Source organism: Acomys minous (genome assembly GCF_964271855.1).
Source record: "Acomys minous genome assembly, chromosome: 13".
Lineage (NCBI taxonomy): Eukaryota > Metazoa > Chordata > Mammalia > Rodentia > Muridae > Acomys > Acomys minous.
In genome coordinates this window covers 40,489,847-40,513,387 of record NC_140495.1, presented here as the reverse complement: position 1 = coordinate 40,513,387, position 23,541 = coordinate 40,489,847, and the positions used below count along the sequence as shown (strand labels likewise).

Genomic DNA, 23,541 nt, shown 5'->3' with positions numbered 1-23,541 from the left:
GGGCATGTGCCGCAGTTTGAATGTGTCTCCAGACAGGTCAAGTGTTGGAATTCACACTGCAAAGGCAAGAGGGCAGGAGGGTTATTTGGGTCTAGGAGTTGGAATTACACTGAGCAACAGAGCCAAACCTTGTTTCTTTAAAACAGAAAGAAGTCATGTGTGGTGGCACACACCTTTGATCTCAACAATGTAGGAGATCACCAGGAGTGACAGGCCCTGCAGGGCTCCACAAGAAGACCTGTATAAACAAAAACAAACAGAAAGTGGGGTAGAGGGGGGGGGGAGGGGGAAAGGGAGGGAGGGAGAGGGGGCAGAGAAAGAAGGGAGAAGAAGAAAAGAAGAAAGAATGAATGAATGTGCAGTATAATGTCAGGTTTGTAGAAAATAGATCATTGCCTAGCAGTGGTGGTACATGTCCTTAATGCCAGCCAGCACTTGGGAGGCAGAGGCAGAGGCAGAGGCAGATGAATTTCTATAAGTTTGAGGCCAGCCTGGTCTACAGAGTGAGTTCCAGGCCAGCCAAGGCTACACATAGATCCCTTGTCTTGAAAAAAAAATAATAATCAGCACCTGGTGTCCTAGTTACTTTTCTTGTCAGTGACAAAATACCTGTCAAGAAGCAAATCCAGGGAGGCAGGAGATGCAGTCCATCGGTGTGAAGAGGGCATGAAAGCAAGACTGGCTACAGGGCGCCTACAGCCAGAAACTCTACAGCCACGAAGAGTGGGGGGGGGGGGGCAGGCCTATAAAACTGCAAAGCCTGCCTGTCTCCAGCTACCAGCTCCTCCAGCGAGTCTCTGCCTCTTAAGGTGGAGACAGCCTTCCCAAAAAATGTTACCACCTGGGGGCCAGAGGTCCTTAACTATGACCCTTTGGAGCACATCTCATATTCAGTCAACATTCAGAAAGCCTTTTACATGCCCATGGGAAACCCATCCTATTTTGTTTATTTGCTTAAAGTTTATTTGTATTAGTGGAAGAAGGAGATACATGTTGTGTGTGCCATAGCATGCCCAGGGTGGTCAGAGGATTTGAGGGAATTGATTTGAACCCAGGTCTTATGCCTCTGTATCAAATGTTCTTACCTACTGAGCCATCTCCATAGCCTGGAATCTAATCGTAACCTCTTGCCTAAATTAAATTGCTGGGCTATAGTTATTTGGCAGTATTTGATTCCCACATATTTATGATATGAATTTTTATTCTGCCCTTGGTCATCTGACTTTCTTTGGCCAATAGAATGTGGCCAGAAATAGTACAGAACTGATGGAAAAAAAAAGATAGGCTTCAAAAATAGGCACCACAGCTTTATTTCCAGCACTAAGGAGGCAGAGTCAGGCAGATCTCTATGAGCGTGAGGCCAGCCTGGTCTACATGGTAAGTTCCAAAATAGCCACAGCTGTTTTGCAGAGAAACCCTGTCTCCAAAAACAAAAACAAAACCAAAAACAAAACAAGCACATCACCCACATAGCCACTGTGCTATTATCTTGAACTCTGGAGTAAGACACCTATAACAGATGCTGCTGATGAGCAGATTCCCCAAGTGTATCAGGGAGAAAAATGAACGCTTATTGTCTATGTCACTGATATTTTTATTTTATGTGTGCTTTACAGTGTAAAAAGAAAATTTAATGGGGTAGAAAATATAAAAAGCATATGTATACACACATATATATATATAAACATAATACAGACATATGATTAAAGGAAGACAGGAAAAAGGAAAAAATAAAGAAAAGAGGCATAGGTAAGTATGATAAAGACACATGATGCATTTAAAGAATTTCTCCTTATGAAACCCATCACCATGTGCAATGACTAGATGCCATGAAAGATCAAGGAAGTTTCAAGGAACCACTAGCCCGGAAGTTCCTAATTGACTATGTTGGAGTTAAACATTATCCTCTAGTTAATGACAATCGGGTTTGAAGTGAACAAAGCAGTAAATGAACTCAGAGTAATCACCTGGACCCATTCACATAGGCTTCCTTGACATTTAGCCTATCCTCCTACTTGTGAGCCTCAGAGTGTAGACAGCAGACTCTCAGCACTGGGGAGAGTGGAGATTCAGGCATGCCGAATGGGAGGGCCGGTCTTAGGACTACACCGTGGCAGGAGTTAGCACCCTTGGCTCACTTGGATGCTCAAACTACCAGGGACCATATCTAGCCTCATCTCTGACTCGTTGTGTCACTTTGCTCCACTTTCCTGATAACTTAGGTCAGGCCCCGTGCCAGGCCTCTGCTCCAGCTGCAGGCTAGTGAGAAGGACTTTGGCCGAAATCACATTTCCAAGTGAGGTGGTGGCCTCTTGCTTCCGGCAAGACACGAAAACCAAGGACTCTCAGCCGGGCGTGGTGACGCACGCCTTTAATCCCAGCACTCTGGAGGCAGAGGCAGGCGAGTCGTTGTGGGTTTGAGGCCAGCTTGGTCTACAAAGCAAGCCCAGGTCAGCCACGGCTACACAGGGAGACCCTGTCTCGAAAAAACAAAACAAAAACAAAACAAAAAAAATTACAAAAAAAAAAAAAAAAAGGAAATGAAAGATTCTCCACAAAAAGAAAGAAGTTAGAGAGATGCAGGGCAAATGCTCCCTGTACTCCTGATTGTGACCATCTCTCCAAAGTGATGCCGCAAAATAAATATGCTAAATTGCACCTAGCACTGCTATTTTTATTAATTTGTTGAGGCAGGCAAGGTGTCAACCTTCAAGGACAAGAAAATGAAAGGATATAACCTGTCTTTACTTCCTCCCTCCCTCCCTCCCTCCCTTCCTTCTTCTTCTTTCTTTTTGGTTTGTTTTTGAGACAGGGTCTCTCTACCTGGCTGCTGGTTTTCCTGGAACTTGGTACGTAGACAAGGCTGGCCTCAACCTCAGAGACCTGCTTACCTCTACCTTCTGAGTGCTGGGATTAAAAGTGTGTACAACCATACCTGACAGTCCTATCTTCTTCAAATTATACTTTTAAATGTATTTATTTTGCACATGGAGCATGCCAAGTGTCATGGTGTCCGTGTGAAGGTCCGAGGACAGTATGTGGCAATGTTGCTTTCTTCTGCCATAAAGGTCCTGGAGTCTGAACCCAAGTCATTAGATTTGACACCTTTCCCCACTGAGCCATCTCTCTGGTCCTTGCTCTGTCTTCCGCTTTGAGGTAATCTCATTGTGTTCCTGAGGTTGGCCTGGGATTTCTGAACTCCTGCTATCTTCTTGCCTTCAAGCAGCTGGATGCTACTGCCCTTCCATGGCAGAACTGCAGCTCAGTAAGTAGTAAGGGTTGGATGTGGCATCTCAGCAGTAGGCTGTGAGCTTTGTGTGCACGAGGCTTTGGGTTTGAGGACCCTTCGGAAAGAATAAAACAAAGTCAATATTTTGAAGTGTCATTAGAGGGAGAAAATAATACACAAACAAAAATAAAAACCCTTTTTAGCAGATGCTATAACAGTTGCGACACGTAACCAACACTGAGGCTGTGAAACGGGTGCTTTGAAAATTAAAGGAAAGAAAAACTATTGTACCAGAAACAGGGACAGAGACAACTGAAGATTTTTGTCAGTTATATGGAGTGTCACAGTGTAACCCAGCGTAATTCACACTGTTGCTCCAGACTAGCATTCGGATTGCTACAATCCTCCTGCTGTGGTCTCCCAGGTTTGCGACAACATGGCTGGCTTTTGAGTTTTGGAGGACAGAGGAACATCACAACATAAGCAAGCAACTTTGACTGGGGCTCATCCAGGATCAGGAAGCGTTCCCTATGCCTGTCAGCAGTGAGGTTAGGTGACCTGAGAGGAATCAAAGATAAAACATCTTCAGTGGAAGGTGTTGAAGCATAACTGTGACTTTTTTCATGCCGGTGATAGCTGGAACAGGAGCGGTGGCAACGGGGGTTTTAGAGGGAGGGAGAGATGGGCCTCTGCACTGAATGTATAGCAGAGACCAAGGTGAGGTCAGTTGACAGAGAAAGGACATGTTCATTGGTGGCATGTCAAGTGATCAGACAACAGCAGAAGGAAGGTGGAGGCTGAGACACTGAGGGCAGAACTTCCTGCTGAAAGACTCAGCAGGGTTCTTGCCCACACTTTATTTTACAAGGAAGTACACATTTCGGCGTAGGAGACATTTTAGAAGACAAGTTTGTTCAAGCAAAATAACAACACCAACAAAACCAAAACCAAAACCAAAACCAAACAAACAAACGAAAAACCAAAAAAACAAACAACTTTTTTTCCCCTGAAGGTACAAGGGTACAATAAATGGGGCGATGTAATCAGATCTGAGAGGAAGTGACTCTAGGGAGGTTGGAGAGGGTGGGCTGAAATGAGCAGCAGCAACAACTTCAGGGGTTCACACACAAGAGGATGATGACCCATCCCAAGATAGAATGAAGTATCAACTCTGGACTAGTTTATCCTATGAAATGCATTTGGTGACTCTGAAAGTGGAGAAAGAGAAGGGGCCCTGGATGACGTCATCCTACAGCTTCTGGGCCCAGGCCCTGGTAATGGGGGTCACAGCAGGGGCTGCCAGCTTTAGTCCAGGTAGCTGGAACAGAAAGACTCTGAGTGTCTGTGTCACACGTGCAAGGACCCTGCCTGCATTACTCTTGGAGTTGGCAACGCAGAAGCAGATAGGATTATATACCTGTAATAGGAATTCCTGTAAACACACACGCATGCGCACACACAAATCAAAACTCATAAATTTTGCATATGGATGGGGAGGAGCAGTACATGGGAATCTCTTATCATAGAGATCTATAGATCTCAGATTAGGAATTTCCAAGGTGGGGCTGGTCAGAGGTTAAGAGTACTGGCTGCTCTTCCAAAGGTCATGAACTCAATTCCCTGCAACCACATGATGGCTCACAATCATCTATAATGAGATCTCGTGCCCTCTTCTGCCTACAGGTGATACATGCAGGCAGAACACTGTATATATAATAAATAAATAAGTAAATAAATCATTTTTAAAAAGATAATTTCTGAGGTATGAGCCAAGTGGGCTTAGTGGTAAAGACACTTGTCATCAAGCCTAAGGAGATGAATTTGAGAGAGAATCAACTCCCGTAAGTTGTTCTCTGATCTTCCCATGGTCTCTCTCTCTTTCTCTCTCTCTCTCTCATCCTCCCTTAGACTCAGAAGTCTCATGGTTGGTGGAGTATCTCCCTCACAGGCACCAGGCTCTGGGTCCGATCGTCAGCACTGCCTAAGTCAGTGTCTATGATCTCAGCACTCTGGAATACAGAAGCAGAAGGAGAAGTTCAAAGTCTCCAGAGGGATTACATACGTGTATGAAATTACCAAAGAACTAACTGAACTTTAAAAAGGAAGTTCAAGGTCATTCTCAGATACAAGCAAATTCCAGGCCTGCCTGTGATATATGAGACCCTGTGTAAAACAGGAGATGGGTATAGGGGGATGGGGGGGGAGGGGCAGGAGAGGGGGTGGGTCAAAGCAAGCTCTAGAGCTTAAGACCTGTAAATACGGAATGAGTTTGACTCACAGAGACAGCTTCTTCTACTATGTTTGGTGATAGCATATGCAGTTTCCAAAACTGTCATCTGTTCGTGTTTCCATGATTTTATCCAATAATAACACTAATATGGTGGGCATTATTTATTTATTTTATATATAATATATGTATCATATATATATATATATATATATATATATATATAAAGCACTTTACCACTGAGCTATATCTTAGGCCCTGTAGGCACTACTTAATGAAAAAGCTACTGTACTTAACACTAGGAATCCAAACAATTGCCTAATGTGCCTTCCAAGAGTGTACAGGCCAACTAGAGAATACATGTAAGTAGACATAGGTGGAAAAAGTACAATATGTGTTTTGTGAGATATTTGTACCATGGGTGTTAAGAGAACTGAGTTGTGCCTGGGATTTACCACTAGGGGGGGGTTAGGGAAAATTCTTGGAGAGGACAAGTGGGCTTTGTTCTGAAGGAATAATTGGGTTTAGCCTGGCTGTGCTCCAGTGTAGTAAATAGCATAGAGTGTGTGTTTGGGGACACAAAAGCCCTTCAGAAAGACTTACATGTAAAGGAGGAGACGTGGAGGAAGGCCATGGGTAGAAATGAAATTGGACAGCCGGGCCTGGAGAGGAGGGAGACACCAGTGGCTCAGCTTGTGGACTTGAGCATACTGGGTGATCACATGACCTGCAGTGAAAAGGCTTAAAAAATAATAACAGAAAGACAAAAAGAAATAATCCACTCTGCTAGTGAAACAAGAACAACCAGTTTTGTGAAAGGTGGTTAGATCCAGGATCTTACTGATGCCACTCTCCGGGCATGTAGGGGTCCAGGGGAAGCCATCCTAAGGGGTTCGGACTTTCTACTGATTGTAGTGGAGAATCACTCACTGTTGAGAGTTTTAAATCTGGACCAGTGGTTATGATTATGTAAGATCTGCAGTGATGGTGGCCTGGGGGGGAAAAAAAAAGAAAAAAATGATGCTGGTAGGGTAGGAAGAGGAAGTGGCCAGAGCGATGTGGTGGAGCTAGAAGGAAAGGGACTAAGCAGACTAACGTGAGGGACCAACTGAGGAAAAGCCTTATGGACAGATTAGTCACAAAAGGAATGTGAATGAAACTCCTCCCACTGGCTTGCAAACAGGTTTTAATTTTAATTTTTATTTTTGCTTTTCTAGACAGGGTTTCCATTAGCCTTGGCTGTCCTAGACTTGCTTTGTAAGCCAGACTGGCCTCAAACTCACAGCAATCAGCCTTCCTTTGCCTGTGTGGGTTAGTTTTCTGGCTACTTCATGCAAGTTAGAGTCATCTGAGAGGAAACTTCAATTAAGAAAATGCCTCATCACATTGGCATGTAGGCAAGCCTATGAGACATTTTCTTTTCCTTTCTTTTCTTTCTTTCTTTCTTTTTCTTTCTTTCTTTCTTTCTTTTTTCCACTTTGTAGACCAGGGTGGCCTCAAACTCACATCGATCCACCTGCCTCTGCCTCCTGAGTGCTGGGATTAAAGGTGAGTGCCGCCACCACCCAGCCACAAACAGGTTTTTAATCTGTTAAATTCAAAATTAGGAAAAGAAGGTAGGCAAAATACATAGGGATCTTCATTTTTTTTTCCTTTAAAGAGACATATTATTTTTATTTTATGTGTATGGGCACTGTGCTTGTAAGGTATAACTGTGTACCACAGGCATGCAGGGCCTGTGGAGTCCAAGTAGGGTGTGAGATTCCCCCGGAACTGGAGTGAAAGACCACCATTAGCCACCATGTGCTCATAACTTCTGTACCATCTCCCCAGCCCCCTGATCTTCATTTTAAAAAGCCAACTGTTTCTGTTTTTGTCCTGCACAAGTGTACGGAACCCTGTGTGACTGCAGTGTGTTTGGGTCCAGTAAGCCAGAGGTCCATGCTAGGCATTGCCTCCATATGCTTTCTACTACTGTGGTAAAATGCCAACCAAAACACAGCTTATTATTTCATCTCCCAGTCCACCATCAAGGGAAGACAGGGTGGGAACTCAGGACAGGAACTGAAGGCAGGCGCTGATGCAGACGGCATGGACAATGGCCATGCTTACTTGTTTTTTTGTTTTTTTCACCTTGGCGTGTTCACTTTGCTTTCTTATATTCTCTGGAGTTACCTGCCCAGGAATGGCACTTTCCACAGTGGACTGGGTCCTTCCATAACAATCATCAATTAAGAAAATGCCCCAACCGGGCATGGGGGCGCATGCCTTTAATCCCAGCACTCAGGAGGCAGAGACAGGTGGATCGATGTGAGTTCAAGGCCAGCCTGGTCTACAAAGTGAGAAAAAAAAAGAAAAAAAAAAAAAGAAAAAAAAAAGAAAAAAAGAAAAATTCTCATAGGCTTGCCTATAGGCCAATGTGATGGGGCATTCATTTTCTTAATTGAAGTTCCCTCTCAGATGACTCTAGCTTGCATAAAGTTGCCAGAAAACCAACCCACACAGGTATCTTCGTCAGCCTTTCACTTATTTTTTGTAACGGGGTCTCATTTGCCTCCACCCTCCTCTCTCACCCCAGCAGCCGGATTATAGAAAAAAGCTCTGCTTCTGGTTTTAGCTCATTCTACAACCTTTTACATATTTGAGATTTATCTCTGGGCAATCTGCAGCTAAATTTCTGTGATTGTTATGAATTACTTCCTGTTTTTGGTTTTTCTTCCTCTTTTTAGCTTCCCTACTTACTATCTTGTGAATTTGAAATGTTCTTAGCCGAAGGTAGCCTTTTCATCAAGCCAACTGTGTAGTCTCTGAATGTCTGCTCTTCCCCACCATTGGGATGGTGTGGGTTGAACCCAGGGCCTCGCATCCTCGGCAAGTACTCTACCATGGAGTTAAGGCCCAGCTGTCCTTGTGAAACAGGCTGCTACTAACTGGAACTTACAGTCTCCTGAGTCGCTGAAATCACAAGCAGGGGGCACCAGGCCCAGTTTGAATTCCTGAATCTTGTCTCATCTAAGAATCTTCAAGACTTTTGTCACCCTATGGTCAGAAGACATTTTTGAGGAGTTGGCCCTCTCGCTGCCTGAACCATCTTGCCACCTCCTTATTTTGTTTTTTCTGTAGCTTCTTTTTCTTGGGAAGGTGATGCTTGTCTTCAAATTTGCATAGGAATGTAATATTTAATTTTAAAAGATAACTTATATATGACCTTATAAAGACAATAAAATTAAACAACCAGAAAGATAATGCAGAGCAGTTGGCTTAGTCCAATAAAAACCAGCCTAAAAGGATTATCACTATTTTGGGGCTAGTGTAGGCTACATGGAGAGTTCCAGGGCAGCCTGGTTACAAACGCACTGAGGTTCTCAGGAGTCCAAATAAACGACAACAAAAGGGGCGGAGTGGAAATACAGAGTCTGTAAGAAAAATATGACATCGGCAATGGGAGGCGAGTCAGGGAAGAAGAAAATCCTCCAAGGGCCGAACAGGAAGTTGACACAGGCAGGTGGGGAGCTGCGTGGGGACCGCAAGCCTGGTTTCCTGGCCGTGCCACCCTGAGCCTCGCACGCGAGTCCCTCCGCAATACTCTTGTCCTACTCTTAACTTTCCTCCAACTGACTCTTTGTTGTGCAGATCCAGAGGATCCGCATTGCCGGACTGGAAATAACTGCGAGGAAGGGAACGTCGTGTGGGGCCACCTGCCGCACGCTCCTAGCCGGAACGCGGCGGGGGGCGTCTGTTCTCGGATCCTTCTCCACTCCTGAGGCCCCGCCCATCCTATGCCGCACACCATTAAGCCCCGCCCCTTCCCAGCACCCATTTGACCCTCTGGCATCCTGAGGCTCCGCCCCATTCATTCCGCGGGGTCCCCACTTGAGTCCTCTTCCCAAGGCTTCTTTACTCCCAAAACCCCATGCCTTCTCAGTCCTCCCTGCCTTACTCCCTTGGGCCCCGCCCCGCCCAGCCCTAGGGCCTCAAGGCCCCGCCCCTTGGTATGCCACGCCTCTTGCCACTGAAGACCCGCCCTTTCTCCCTCCGCCCCGCCCCGAGCCCACCAAGCCCCGCCTCCGACCCCGCCTCCCGCCCCCTTGGGCGCTCCGTAGCAGTGACGTGTGCGGCAGGCTGGGCACTCAGCGGGGCTCTCGGGCCGGCGGGCGGAGACCAATCCGTGGTCTGTCCCAGCAGGAAGCGAATCCCGGCCGCCGTCGTCTCCGGTGCTCGCCCTCGGCCGCTGCGTCGCGCTCTCCCTTCGCGCCCGCAGCCGGGCAGACTCTCCACGGCCGCGACCCCTCGCGCACCTGCCTCGCCGGGTGAGTGTGGGCGCCTGCCCGCCTGCCTGTCCTCGCCGCCCTGGCCTCAGCTCTGCTGGGCGAGGACCGGAGCGCCACTGGCTTTCCCTTCCCGGGCCGGCGGGTCGCCTGTCACCTGACGCTGCTGCGTCCCTGGTCCCCGGAGTCCCACCCGACACTGCGAGATGGTTTTATTTTCCCCTTTGGAAGCACAGTGAAAATTCTACACAGACTAGTTTGTTGTCAGAAGTAAAGATCAAATGATGCCATTAATAATTTAGCCATGTCGAAGACCATGGTGGCATTCTACAAAGCTGGAATTTTAGTCCCTAAGCAGCCTACTGTCTGGAGTGTGAGTTTCACGGATGGATGTGTTGCTGAAAAATAACTTCGTTATTTAATTCCAAAACGCCTTAAACTAATTAAAGCGTGTTAGTTCTGGATTGTATTCTTAAATAGGAAATAATTTGATAAGGCCATTCTTAGATAATCCGTGTCAGGAATTTTTTACACAGAGTTACATTTTATCTGGCAGAAAGTATGTAGGGCAGGGCTATTTAAATTCTAATGTGGAGATTTTGTTGGGGCTCTACACAAACGCTGCTCGGTTTTTCATATGTGTTGAATAAAACTTTAGTTTGCTCTCGTGTTACGCTTGCATGATGTTCGTATATAGTGAGCTTGAGATTTTTAACCGCCCTTGAGGCTCATCTGTAACTATCTGCATACCATAAAATGTGAGTCTTTAGCTTGGTGGTGGTCATGGTACAAAGGTTGGCCGCAGAACAGCAGCATTTCTCTACAAATTAACTCAACTTCAAGGCGTCTTGGCTTGTGGTTTTCCAACTGGGAAATGTTTAGTGAGAAAGGGTTACCTTAGTGCCCTCTAGCATTAATTTTAGAAATAGCCACAAATGTTACAAGGGGGCCAGAGGAAGAGCAAGAAACAATGCAGCTCTTCAGAACGGCTCATTGACTTTTAAATGACCGTTCATTTTTGGTGTTTGCTGTAAAACAGGAGTAAACATGCACAGTGGTAAACAGAAATCACTTTAGTCTGATGCTCATCTGCCCATAGTGTTTTTTTTGTGTGTGTGTGATCTGTTTTCTATTTTTTCCACTTCCTTTTAAGTTTTGTTCTTGTTTTCAAAAGTTACTTGTAAAAACGAGGCACAGAATATGGTCATTATTGTGATTAAATGTACAGTTAAAAAGCTATATAGTATAGAATTTACATATGGTCTTTAGTACCTAGACACATAAGCAAAGTGAACAACTATGATATTTAATGGAAACTACAATAACATATTAAAACAAAGATGGTAAGTTGTAGTCCATGGGGGCTTATCTGAAAGGGATTTTCCCCTGTTTACACGATCAAGTTTTAAAATAACAGTGGCCAGGAAATCTGGGAGAGGCCAAAGGCTCTTCTCCCATCCTGTTGTTACTTTGCCTGGAGTCTGCGGTAGATCATTCATTGTTTGGACAACTGGTCTGTATCTAGGTTTTGAAAGGCCTTTAGACAGTTTTAAAGATTTCTACCACACAAGGTCTGAATAAACACATAAGCACTCCACATTAAAAATATTTCCCCTTTTTTTCCCCTTAAAAAAAAACAAGACAAAACACTTTTTCTTGGTGCTTAGAGCTTCCCTGTAAAAAAGTCAGGTTTGGACATGTAAGTCAGTGTGTAGAGCTCTTGCTTAGTGTATGTGAGGCCCTGGGTATTAAAGTTTTAATTTTTTTCTGTATTAGAACATTTTATGTAAACATGAAAGATTGAAAACAGCATTACAATTTGAGTAAATCTCACAGTACAGTGCTAAGTCCCAGAAAGAGATACTTTGTAACAGTTTGTGAACAGGCAATTTAGTAGCCGTGTGGCACACACAAAGTGAAGGTTTGAATTACAAAATAACTTTCCGGGTAGATGGTCTTGTTCTTTCACCTAGGACAAACCAGAGGCTCAGAGAATTAAATACTAGCAAGTAGCTTCGGAAGGGCAAAGTCCAGACTCTGGATACGTATGGGAATCTTCTGACAGCAAAACCCACTTCCCCTTTCACCAGAAGTAGCCTTGATTTCTGTCCACTTGGTGAACTATTGAGAGACCTTTGTCGAACTGGTCTGGAAATTGGAAGCCGGTAGCCTGGATAAACTGTGATAGGCCATGTGCACGGAGTCTAGAACTAGAATTCTATATCCTGTTTCTCAAGGCCTTAAGCAGCCACCCAGTGCTGTGGCATCATTTCTGGTGTGGTTCCATCTTGTAATAACTATTATGTGCTTTTTCATTTTGATGGGCTTATAGGAATTAACGCTGCAATCTAATCCTGGATTGATTTCATTGTAGCTGAGCAGTGTATGGTGTTTTTGTTTAGGATAGAACTTCAGTTTTTTTCCTTCAGGTAAGCTAGACTGTTGCTCCTAAATACAGTAGCTCTCTCTTGAATGTTATTCAGCTAACTTTAAACATGCTTTAAGATTAAGATACTCACGCCTCTGTGATGCTCAGCAGGTGAAAGCACTTATTTGGAACCCTGATAACCTGAGTTCTGGTTCTCATGAGAAACAACTTCCGTGAACTGTCCTCTGACTGCCACACATATGCCATGGCACAAAGCCATGGACAGATAACTGTAATTTAAGAAATAAAAATGATAAAGATTAAGACATCCTCCTATCTCCACTTCCTGAATGCCGGCATTATAAGCTTTCAGCTCTGCCCTGTGTATATGGTTGGTACTGGGATCAAACCTAGCTCTGTGTTAGGCAGACAGTACATCAGGGGAACTGCATCTTTAGACCAGGGTACTATTTATTTATTTATTATTGCGTGTGTATAATTTGTGTGTGCACATACATAGTATACCTGTGAAAGGACAGTTTTGTGTGGAGTCAGTTTTGGTCAAACTCAGGTTATCATGTTTGCCTTGCAAGTGTTTTTTTTTTTTTAAAACCTGCATCTTACTACCTCCAAACCCCACTACCCCTTTTGAGATAAGGTTTCACTATGTAGCCTTGACTTGATGTGTAGACAGACCTGGCTGTTTCTGACCCACTGGGATACACTTACCTCTGCCTCCTGAGTGCTGGAATTAAAGGTGTATACCAGCACACCCAGCTTATACAGTGTCTTTTGGTCAAAATGGTTCATGGCTTTTAAAAGACAATTTACCTTATTATTTCTCTCTCTCTCTCTCTCTCTCTCTCTCTCTCTTTCTCGACTTGGGTGCTAGGAACCAAGTGGGTACTCTGGAAGAACAGCAAGTGCTCTTAACCTCTGAGCCATCTCTTCAGCTGCCCCCCAGTTTTTTTTTTAATAGCTCAAGCTTCCAGAGTATGACTTGAGCTGTAATCCACCTAAAGGAATGACATGGAAGAGGGTTTTTTTTGTTGTTGTTGTTGTTGTTGTTGTTGTAGATGTGTAGAAAAAAGCAGGGAAGGGTGAGTTGGGGACTATCTGTATAGGAACTGCTAAGAATTTGCATCCAAGGATACTTATAATCTAATGTAAGAGAAAAATCCTCCAGTGGCTTAAATATGTATCATTAATGTTTGATTGGTAAATATGGCTTGGTTTTCTTTTGGGAGGAGATGAGGGTATAGATAATTAACAACTAACCACAGTTAAGTGACTTAAAAGTTCTATTTTTGAGGCATTAGTGTTTAGGGGTACCAGGATTACTTGTGTTTGTAACAATGTGCTTTTATTTGATAGATTTTTAAAAAGTGGGCTGGTATCTTAAAGCATAAAGATTAGTATAGCAGTAACATGGAGATTTGAGAAATCACCACTAATCCACCCAAAATTTCCTGTGTGAGTGCTGAAGCCTAGGAATTGAAACCCAGGCCACAGCTCCATCATCTTAAGAAATCTTGCTGGTGTTAAGAAGAGAAGAGATAATTGGCCGTGCAGAAAGCATGCGTCAAGTGAAACCAAAACACCGAAGCACATTCCTTCAGTGCATATTCACATAGGGCGAATGCTAACTAACACTCATGCTGAGTAATGTGCACTGGGGAAGCTCCCGGCAAAAACACAGACATCTTTTGTCTATGTGGGTTACATCACTTGTTATTGTATTTGAAAGTAACCAAGGGATGGAGAAATGGTTCATCAGTTAAGGGCACTTGTTGCTCTTCCAGAGGACCAGAATTCGGTTCTCAGCATCCTTGTGGGTGGCTCACCTGCAAATCCATCTCCAGGGGATTTAGTGTCCTTTTCGAACTGCTGCAGACATCCTCATATGTGTAGCATATACTCACACAGACACATACACATAAACAAAAATATGCATAGTCTTTTTGTTTTTTCGTTTCTTTGTTTGTTTTTTTCCAAGACAGGGTTTCTCTGTGGAATAGCTCTAGCTGTCCTAGAACTCACTCTGTAGACCAGGCTGGCTCCGAACTCATAGAGATCCGCCTGCTTCTTCCTCCCAAGTGCTGAGATTAAAGGAGTGCGCCACCACCGCCCAGCCCAGCTACATATTCTTAATTTAAACTGACTAACTTTTACAAGGTGAGCTCTGTCGTGTGGCGGAGTTTTGGTTATGATGGATCCTTGGATCTGGGAAATATCAAGATTGGCAGATAGGCTGATGGGAAGCTAAATTGAAACCATACATTTAAGGTCTACACACAGGTTCAGAGGCGTGAGGTGTGGTCGCATGACCTTGTAGTTCAGGTGCACGGGAGGCTGATAAGGCAGGAGCATTGAAGTCGGGTTTTGCAGCAGATCTGGACACTACAACTGCGTGTGGCAGGACCTGTCTCAAATCCTAACACTCAGGAGGTAGAGGCAGGAAGTTCCCTGTGAGTCTGAGGCCAGCCCTGGCTATGCGAGATCTTCTCTTACGTCTCCCACCCCTTTCCCAGGTTAAAATTGGGAAGGTGTTTACGTCAAAAGTGAATATCTTCCTTTGTAACATATATAATAAATACAATAGAATTTATAATAGTAAGTAGTAAAAATTCATAATAAATATAATTTATAATATATAGGCATACAAAATGTAAAAAAAATATTTATATATGAAACTTGATAAGGTCAGGTAGTCCCTCAGAAGCATTTCTGGGGATGAATCTTCTCTGGATTCCCAAGACTTTCCCTAGCAGGATTTCTCTTCTTCCTACTGTCAGGATTAATCTGTCAGCAAGTAACTTACTTCATATTATTATTTTAATACAGATGCTTCAAAATGTGAAAAATCAAGGTCAGTAAATTCTGCCTTTTTTTTTTTTAAGAGTCTTGCCATGTAGCCAGGCTAGTCTTCAACTTGCCACTCTCCTGTCTGCGACTCCTGTGCTGGGATTACAGGTGTGTACCCATAGGCTTTGCAGCTGCAGGCTCTTTTATGTGTTTTTTAATGGCAGGTAGATATCACAAAGTTCTGACACTTGTGATATAGCTACAGACAGATTGGTAGTGAACTTTTCTGTTTAGAGAGTTTATCACAAAAATCAACAACTGGCTAAAAATAAAGGAGAAAATGCTCAGGAGAAAAGTTGCAAATAACTTTTATTACTTAGTTTACTGGTGTTGATCTAATGATTATGACTCTTTTGGTAAGGAATCACTAAAGACTCTGTGTGTGTGTGTGTGTGTGATGGTGTCCTTATGCCTTGATTCATTTGAGTGCCTGGAGAACTGACTCACCAGTTAAAGAGTATTCCCTGCCTTTTCGGAGGACCTAAGTTCACTTCCCAGCATCCACCCCCAGGCACTTCCTCAAGTACCTGCAGCTTCAGTTCCAGCAGACCCAGTGTTGTCTTTCGGCCTCAGGGCACTTGTACACAAATCTCACACACACACACACACACACACACACACACACACACACACACACACACACTTTGAGTGTTCACTGGAGATCAGGCGTTGTTCTGAGTCCCGGGGATACAGTGATTATAGCTAGGCCAAGTTCTTGTGCTGAGTGACATTTCATTGTTGTTTTGAATTAAGTTAATTATAGACTTTTCATTCCAGTATGTAATCAACAGGGCTGACTCCAAAGTTGGGAAACAGACAGTTGTCAAAGCAATGTAATTTGAGGGCTACTGAAAGACTTATTTGCCCTAAAATATTCTCCTCCTGGAGACGCCCAGTCCACTCGGGTATAGGCCTGTTTTATCTTGGGCTGCACATAAATACCAGGATGTTTCATTACTCATCACAGTATCAGGATACGAGGCAAGGAAAATAATTAGGACCCAGGGCCCATGTGTTGGTGGAAGAGGAGTCAGTGTGATTTAAATTGTGCCTGTTGCTGATTGGGCTGTTGCTGCATGTCGGATACTACGCCACAAGAGTAACTGAGGCACATTGGTTAGTCACACTGTCACTATCGGGGCTTGGCATTGTGACTTGTTTTACATATTGGGAAATTGAGACAGAGATAAGGAACTTGCTCAAGCTGGCAGCCACCCTTGTGGTACTGAGCGTATTGTAGGGTCAGAGGATGTGGACAGAGTGCTTATGCGCATGCACTGCCGTCGGGTCTGCTGTGTGTGGCAGCAGGTGGAAAGCAGAAAGCCTTGGTGAAGGAGGAGAGAGGAGAGAGGAGAGAGGGGTAGGGTAGGAGCGCATTCCTTGCTGCTTGTCTCTTTGGCTTCTGTCTCCCTGTGAGAGCCCGGGGGCCTCTACATGGCATTAAACCATGATGTTTATGAGACCACAGGCACACCCAAGAGGTCTTGGTTTTTGCTAATCATTAACTTGGTTAAATTAATTTATTTTGGTTTCAGTTTTCTCATTGTACAATGGAGGCAATGCTGTTTGACCGTTCTTTCTTTCTTTCTTTCTTCTTCTTCTTCTTCTTCTTCTTCTTCTTCTTCTTTTCTTTTCAGATTTTAATTGACTTTACTTCTGATTCTTTAATTGGCAGCAGTCCAGACACAGACTAGTTCAGAATGTCCCCGAGTTGACCATTGTCTCTCCTTCCTTTCCTCTTGCGTAGTGGGGGACTTTTCATTCAAAAGGAAAAAAGAAAAAGAAAGAAAGAAAGAAAGAAAGAAAGAAAGAAAGAAAAAACTGTGTTAGAGAGTTTGGTAGATCTTGAAAGTGGCCACTGTTCATCTGAAATTTAGCTGTGCAACAGAATTACCCTGGGAGCTGGTAAAAACACAAAGAAGGTGAGGGCAGGGCCCGAATGTCAGCATTTAATAAGCTTGCCTTTGATTTACAGGCATACCAACATTTGAGAAGTGCTGGCTTAAAGCTTTCTTCCTCCAGTTCTTAGCAAAGGCTTCAACAATGAAAGCAACTGGTTTGGATTATGCAGGAGATGTGGGGAAGAAGGAAGTGAAATATCCCTACCAGAATCCTTTCACTTAAAAAAAAAATCCTACTTGAAAGTTACAGCATTTATTTATATTGTGTCAGGGCAATGCAGTGTTAAATTGTATAACTAAATTAGACTCTAAGCATTATTAGCTTTAACCAGTTTTGTTTAGAGTGAATTAGTATATAATATTTAAACTGAAAAAAATTTTTTTAAAGCCTTAATTAGATTTCTTCAACGTGGAGTACTGAATAAGCAGAGACAATGGAACTAGCTAGGCATGTCAGGGAAAATACTAATAGGAAAGAGGATTTTCCTTGATGATGCAAATGACATGAAGGCAGTGTTTGCAGCCATTAGGGAACAAACAAGGGTAGCTAAGCACTGAGGGACTAGCACCAATGAGAAGGCCGCCATTCTCCAGAGATCACCCTGTGGAGGAGTGCCAGTGGGTGCTGTGGCTTTGCGGCAGAACTGCAGGAAGGGAGGTTCCCTCAGCTCTGCCTTCAGGCCTTGGCCAGTGGCTTCCATTGGCAGAAGCCAGCTAGGGAGCTAAGAGATGCTCCTGGCAAGCTCATCCTCCCCAGAACAGCAGAGTAGAGAGTGGGTACAGCTGTGGGAGAGCAGATGGAGAGGAGCAAGGAGATTAATTAGAACCCCTGGGAACTGGCAGCATTCTCTTAGTGGACTTTAAATAGCTTGTTAGCATTGTGATGCATCTGTCAAATGCTTGGGACTACTTGTATATGACATAATAAAGATAGTTTATCCGATTTCATATTTAACTAAACACCTACTTATCTATCTATCTATCTATCTATCTATCTATCTATCTATCTATCTATCTATCTACCTATATCTGTTATCTATCTGTATATATCTCCCAATGAGAGAGATCATCTACATCTTTTTTTTTCCCCCGAGACAGGGTTTCTCTGTGTATCCATGGCAGTCCTAGACTTGCATTGTAGACCAGGCTGGCCTCAAACTCACAGGGATCCACCTGCCTCTGCCTCCCGGGTGCTGGGATTAAAGGCGTGCGCCACCATGCCCGGCTCATCTACATCTTTTAAATAATTTTCATTGATATGTCATTATGCCTTTCTACACCTGTTACATAATTTTCATTACCATAGCACTTTTCATTATTGGCTATGGTTGGTTTTAGTTGAACAAATGGATTTAAGTAAAAAACAGTCAAACAACCTTTAAATAACTAAACCTAACAACTTATTGGCAAGCACAGGCCTTTGCATCCTAAAGGTTGTATTTCTCACTTAGCTGGTCAGTGTTTGTTTGAGGCAGGGTTTCCCTGTGTAGTGTGAGCTCTCCTGGAACTCCTGTTGTATCTCCCTTCACGTGGAGACTGTAAGTGTGAGCTGCTGTGCCTGGCTTTACTTGGACTTGTCTGACAGCAACCCACCTGATACAGTAGCAGCTAATAGAAGTTGAGCAATGAGAAATTATCTCCCCTGCTCACTCCGACTTCTCCCAGTGAGTCCATTCTCTGTGTGTCCTGGCTGTTGCCCCTCGTCAATGGTGATTCTAGAAACGTTTGTTACTTTGGATACCTTGATGAAAGGTATCGGAGAAAGTTTCTCCCCTTAAAGAGATAGTACAAAAGGCTGTTCAGATATAGGCAATATTTCTCTCCACAGTAATAGATGATTCATGTTTTCTTCATTCTCTTGAGGGATCCACTGAAAAGGAAAGAGAAGCTCTACCTTCCAGAAAAGGAAGAGCCACTGCATTAGATACGTTTTATGCTGCTGCGGCAGAGCACCGGACAGAAGTGACTTAAGGGCGTGGCTTACTTTGGCTCACGGTTTGAGGGAGCCAGTCCATCATGGGGAAGGTGTGGTGGTGGGAGCCTGAGGCAGCTGGTCACATGGCTTCTGCAGTCAGGAAGCAGAGGCAGAGTGCTGGTGTGAAGCTGGCTTCTTCCATTTACCCTTTAAATTCTGTCTGAGACCCTTGCTGCCCTGTTCAGGGTGTGTTTCCCTTTCAGTTAAACCTTTTGGAAGGTTCTTCACTTTTATTTGTATGGGTGCGGGCATTTGTCTGCATGTGTTTTTGTGCACCACATGCATGGTGTACTGTTGGAGCCAGACAGTTGTAAGCTGCCATGTGGGTGCTGGGTATCAAACCCTGGTTCTTTGGAAGAACAACTGAGCTTTTACTCTAGTTCCCAGTTTAGTCATGTTTAATGAAGGTTAGTCATCACAGCCACATTGCCTAGTATTCTAGAATTGAGTAAATTAATCAGACAGCTGGCTATAAGAATTTTGCCTACAGATAAAGGATAGCTCTGTTTGTAAATGCCATGATTGAGATTTTAAAAATATATTGTTTTGTTTGTTTCTTGTTTTATTTTTTTCCCCCTACAGATTGTGTGATCAAAATGAGAAACAGGTTTGGAATCCAATCCATTAGCACTGTTGTCTGGAATTGTATATTTGGGTATTTTCTCTGAAAGTGTTTCTTTCTTTTTAATTTTAAATAGCTGACTTCAATTATTTGTAACAACTCCTAAAAGTCTGTTTTATTAAAAAACATTTTTTTATTGTACTTATTTTGTTTGTGTGTGGAGGAGTGTGTGCAAGTGTACCAATGTGTTTGTGTGTGGAGATCAGAGGACACTATATGGGCGCGGTCCAGGGATCAAGCTCAGGTTGTCAATCAAAGCAGCAAGCACTTTTACTAGTGGAATAGTTTCATAGGCTCATAGTGTTTATCTGAATTAGCATCCCTGGGAGGGAACTGGGGCAGGGCAGGGGGCCTTACAAACAGCTCTTTGAATTTCCCTGATTTGAGGATTGAGTTAGTTCAGAGAGAACTTTTCTCCTCTCCCTTGTTATTATTATTTTTTTTTCTTCTAAAATTAGATGGAGCATTTGTGTTTTGGTTTGCGGGCACAGTTTGCTGTCTGCTATCCTTTTGAGCTTAGTATTTGCTGGAGGAACAAAGAACATGTGTGTGCTGTGTGTGCTGTCTGTGTTCCTGGGCTTTTCCTGTTCATATTTGATCTTGGCGGTTAGAAGAACAAGATGATCTGTCTGTCTGTTAAGATGGTGTTCAGACCCCAAACAAACCCGGGGCTTGTGTTGGCCACTGAGATGACAGAAGAGAGATGAGAAAAAAAAAAAAGCATAAAATCAACCACCATTTATTCAAGTGGCTAATTGAGGAAGCTAATGTTATCTTAAGAAGGGTTTTTCTATTGGGAAAGAAGGGGACGTGGAGCTTGGAAGAATGAGTTTGGCCTCATGGCTAGACATCACACAAGTATTCTAAAAAAGAGAGAAAATATTTATTTCAGTCCGAATTTGATATCCCATCTGGTAATACATTCTGATCCCCCCCATTCCCTTCCCTTCTCCCTCCCTTCTTCCTATTTTCCTCCCCTCATTCCTCCCTCCTTCCCTTCCTCCCTCCCTCCCTCCCTCTCTCCCTTCTCTCCCCCACCTCCCCCCACTTCTCTTTCAGCAAGGAAGGCCACACTGATTGGGAATTTATAAATGTGCTGTTTATTTGGAAGTTTTAATGAGCTGTTAAAAATAGAGGCCATCCAGTGCTGTCACGCACGATGCTGCATGGGAAAGCAGGCCACTCTTTACTAAAGGCGTGTCTCTGGATCTGGTCCAGATGCTTGGACTTCGGTCTTGTTCTTTAGATCTCGGCTCCTTGGCATGTGGCTTTGCGATGGATTAACGTGCGTTTTTGAAGCAGCAGAACACACAAGCTTTATTACTTACCCAAATGGAAGACTCCTAGGCTCCTGGGTCAGCGTGATCACACACTGCCAAGTGTATGTCAGTGTGCTCGCGTTTTCTTCTTGCAGCTGAGAGCTGAGGTTTGCACAACTTGCCGAGGGACGGGGTAGCGAGGTGTGGAGCTGAAACATGCCTTCAGCTGATCGGCCTCAACATCCTTGTCTAATTCCAAGCTTAAGTTCCCCTTCTTTGTGTTCTTTTAAAGACACAGACTTTTGAAAAATTCTTTAAAAAATTATTCCATAGAGGGTCTCGCTGTGTAGCTCTAGGTGACCTAGAACTTGATACGTACATCAACCTGGCCTTGAACTCATAGAGATCCTCCTGCCTCTGTTTCCTGAGTTCTGGGATTAAAGGCATTTGCCCCGTCACCCCAGGGGTGGTCTCCTCTTTATGCATACCCGACAAGGGACAATCATGATTATGCCTGCTGTGGCTGCTGCCTGCTTCCAAGTCCAAGGTCTCTCTTTGGCACCCGTGTTCCTGTTGGATCTGGAATTCCCCTCAGGTTTCCATTGCCTCCCAGCTCTAGCATCCACTGCTAGGTGGGGAGATAGGGGAGGCCTCGCCACACACAGAGACAGAGCAATTTCTCCCAAGTAGTGTTTTTTTTTTTTCTTAGTTTTTTGAGACAGGGTTTATCTGTGTAGCCTGGGCTGTCCTGGACTTGCTTTGTAGACCAGGCTGCCCTGGAACTCACAGTGATCCACCTGCCAAGTGCTGGGATTACATGAGTGTGCCACCACGCCCAGCCATGTATTGGCTTTTAATGTGAACTTGATGCATCTCCTTTAAGCAATTGCTTTCTTGTTTCTGTGTACAAATGAAATGATGAAGTGGTTTATAATATTTACTACTCTGGAAGGCCCATCACAGGATACAGTAGGGTTGGCAAGATGGCTGTGCAGCGTCGGGGAAGATGGTGCGCAAGCCTGTTGACCTGAGTCCAATCCCTGAAAACTCTATGAAGACGGAAGGAGAGAACTGACTCATCAGGTGCCTTCTGACTTGCACATAGCGCCTGGCACTTGAGCTCCCTCCCCTTAAATAGGGACTCAATGGTGACTTATTCTGTAAAGGAAACAAACCATTGTTTGCTAGACTATACTAATAAAATACATTTTCACACTTCATCTTTGTATAAACATAGTTCTAGCTATATATACATTTGGTTTAAATGTGTCAAAATGAAATTTGATCTCATTTTGCATTTCATATTACCAGTAAAGGATGGTTGGGATGATAGTTTTGCTTGAATAAATGTCATTTGCTGATTATACACTGAAGTGTATTTCAATATGTTTATCTGTGGTAAAAATCCTTCTTTTTAAATTTAAATTTACTTAAAAATTTTTATTCACTTGACATCCCAATCATAGCCCCCTCCCTCACCTCCTTCCTGTCCCACTCTCCCTCCTTCTTCCCGCCTTTGCCCCACCCCTAGTCCTTGGAGAGGAAGAGCTCTTCTCCCCTATCAACTGACCACAGTCTATCAAGTCTCCTCAGGACTGCCTGCATCCTTTTACCCTGTGGCCTGGTAAGACTCCCCGCCAGGGGCAAGGGGTCAAAGATCAGGGAACAGAGTCCATGGCAGGGACAGCCCCTGTTGCTCTTACTAGAGGACTCCTATGGAGACTTAGCTGCCTATCAGCAACATTTAACCCTGGGGGGAGGGGCTAGGTCTTATCTATGCATGATGCATGGTCCTTGTTTGGTGCATCAGTCTCCACTGGCCCCATGGGCCCAGGTTTATTGGCTTTGTTGGTCTTTTCGTGGAGCTCCTGTCCCCTCCAAAAACCCCTCTTTTAAGCAGTAGTTTGATCTTTAGGATATAGCACAGTAGTAATTGTGTGTGTGTGTGTGTGTGTGTGTGTGTGTGTGTGTGTGAGATAAAATTCCTGAGTTTTGGGCCCCCAGGATGGCTCAGCAGGTTAAAGAAAGTCTGACAACGTGAGTTTGATCTTTAGATTCCACTTGGAAGAATTGGCTCCCAAGAGTCCTCCTCTGACCTTCATATGTTTGAGCACCCACCCACCAACACCTACTCACCATACACGCACATGTGCACACACACACACACACACACACACACACACGCACGCACGCACGCACGCACACACACACACACACACACACACACACACACACACGCTGGGCTTGGTGGTAGGCAGAGAGAGGCAGGTGGATCTGTGGGAGTTCAAGGTCAACCTCAACTACATGGTGAGTTCTAGGACAGCCAGAGCTACATAATAGAGACAGCCTATCTAAATAATAACAACAATAATAATGATAATGATAATTTATAATGTGTAGAGTTCTGTTTATGCTGAAGCCCATTCCCCATGTCTGAAATAAGTTTTCTAAGAATGGATGTGCAGAAGACAATTGGCTTGAGTTACTAATTGGAAAAGCAGATAAACTGTTGTCTGGAACATGCTTTCATGCAGTTGTGGGTAGAACATTTCCTGTACCTAATGTCATGGTAAAGGCCTCCATGGCAGATTTCGTTGCAGTCCACATTCTGCCCTGAACACTTCACAGTGTCTGCTCTGTACGCTGCTAATTAATAATAGATCCTCCTTTCTTTCTGGAGGTCTTTGCATGTTCAGCAGGCTCCCCCTCCTTCTGACCTCTTGCTGGCCTCTGACTTTGCCTGTTTGTTTTTCTGTCCCAGCCCATAGCTCCTCACTTTTTTTTTTTTTTTTTTTAGCACTTGGCACTTTGTTCTTTCACGCTCTTC

At 44.0% G+C, this 23,541-nt stretch overlaps 1 protein-coding gene across 6 annotated transcripts in view; it reads left to right on the top strand.

The window, feature by feature from the left end:
• Positions 1-9,568: 9,568 nt before the first annotated feature.
• The window catches only part of MYO6 (myosin VI), a 132,668-nt gene continuing 118,695 nt past the window's right edge, over positions 9,569-23,541 (top strand). For 4 of the 6 annotated variants that reach the window (XM_084752264.1, XM_084752263.1, XM_084752262.1 and 1 more), the window contains exon 1: positions 9,570-9,766. The gene's annotated coding sequence lies outside the window, so the exon portion shown is untranslated. Of the gene's footprint in view, positions 9,767-23,541 lie in introns of all 6 variants that reach the window. The other 2 variants (XM_084752261.1, XM_084752257.1) reach the window with 1 other exon arrangement.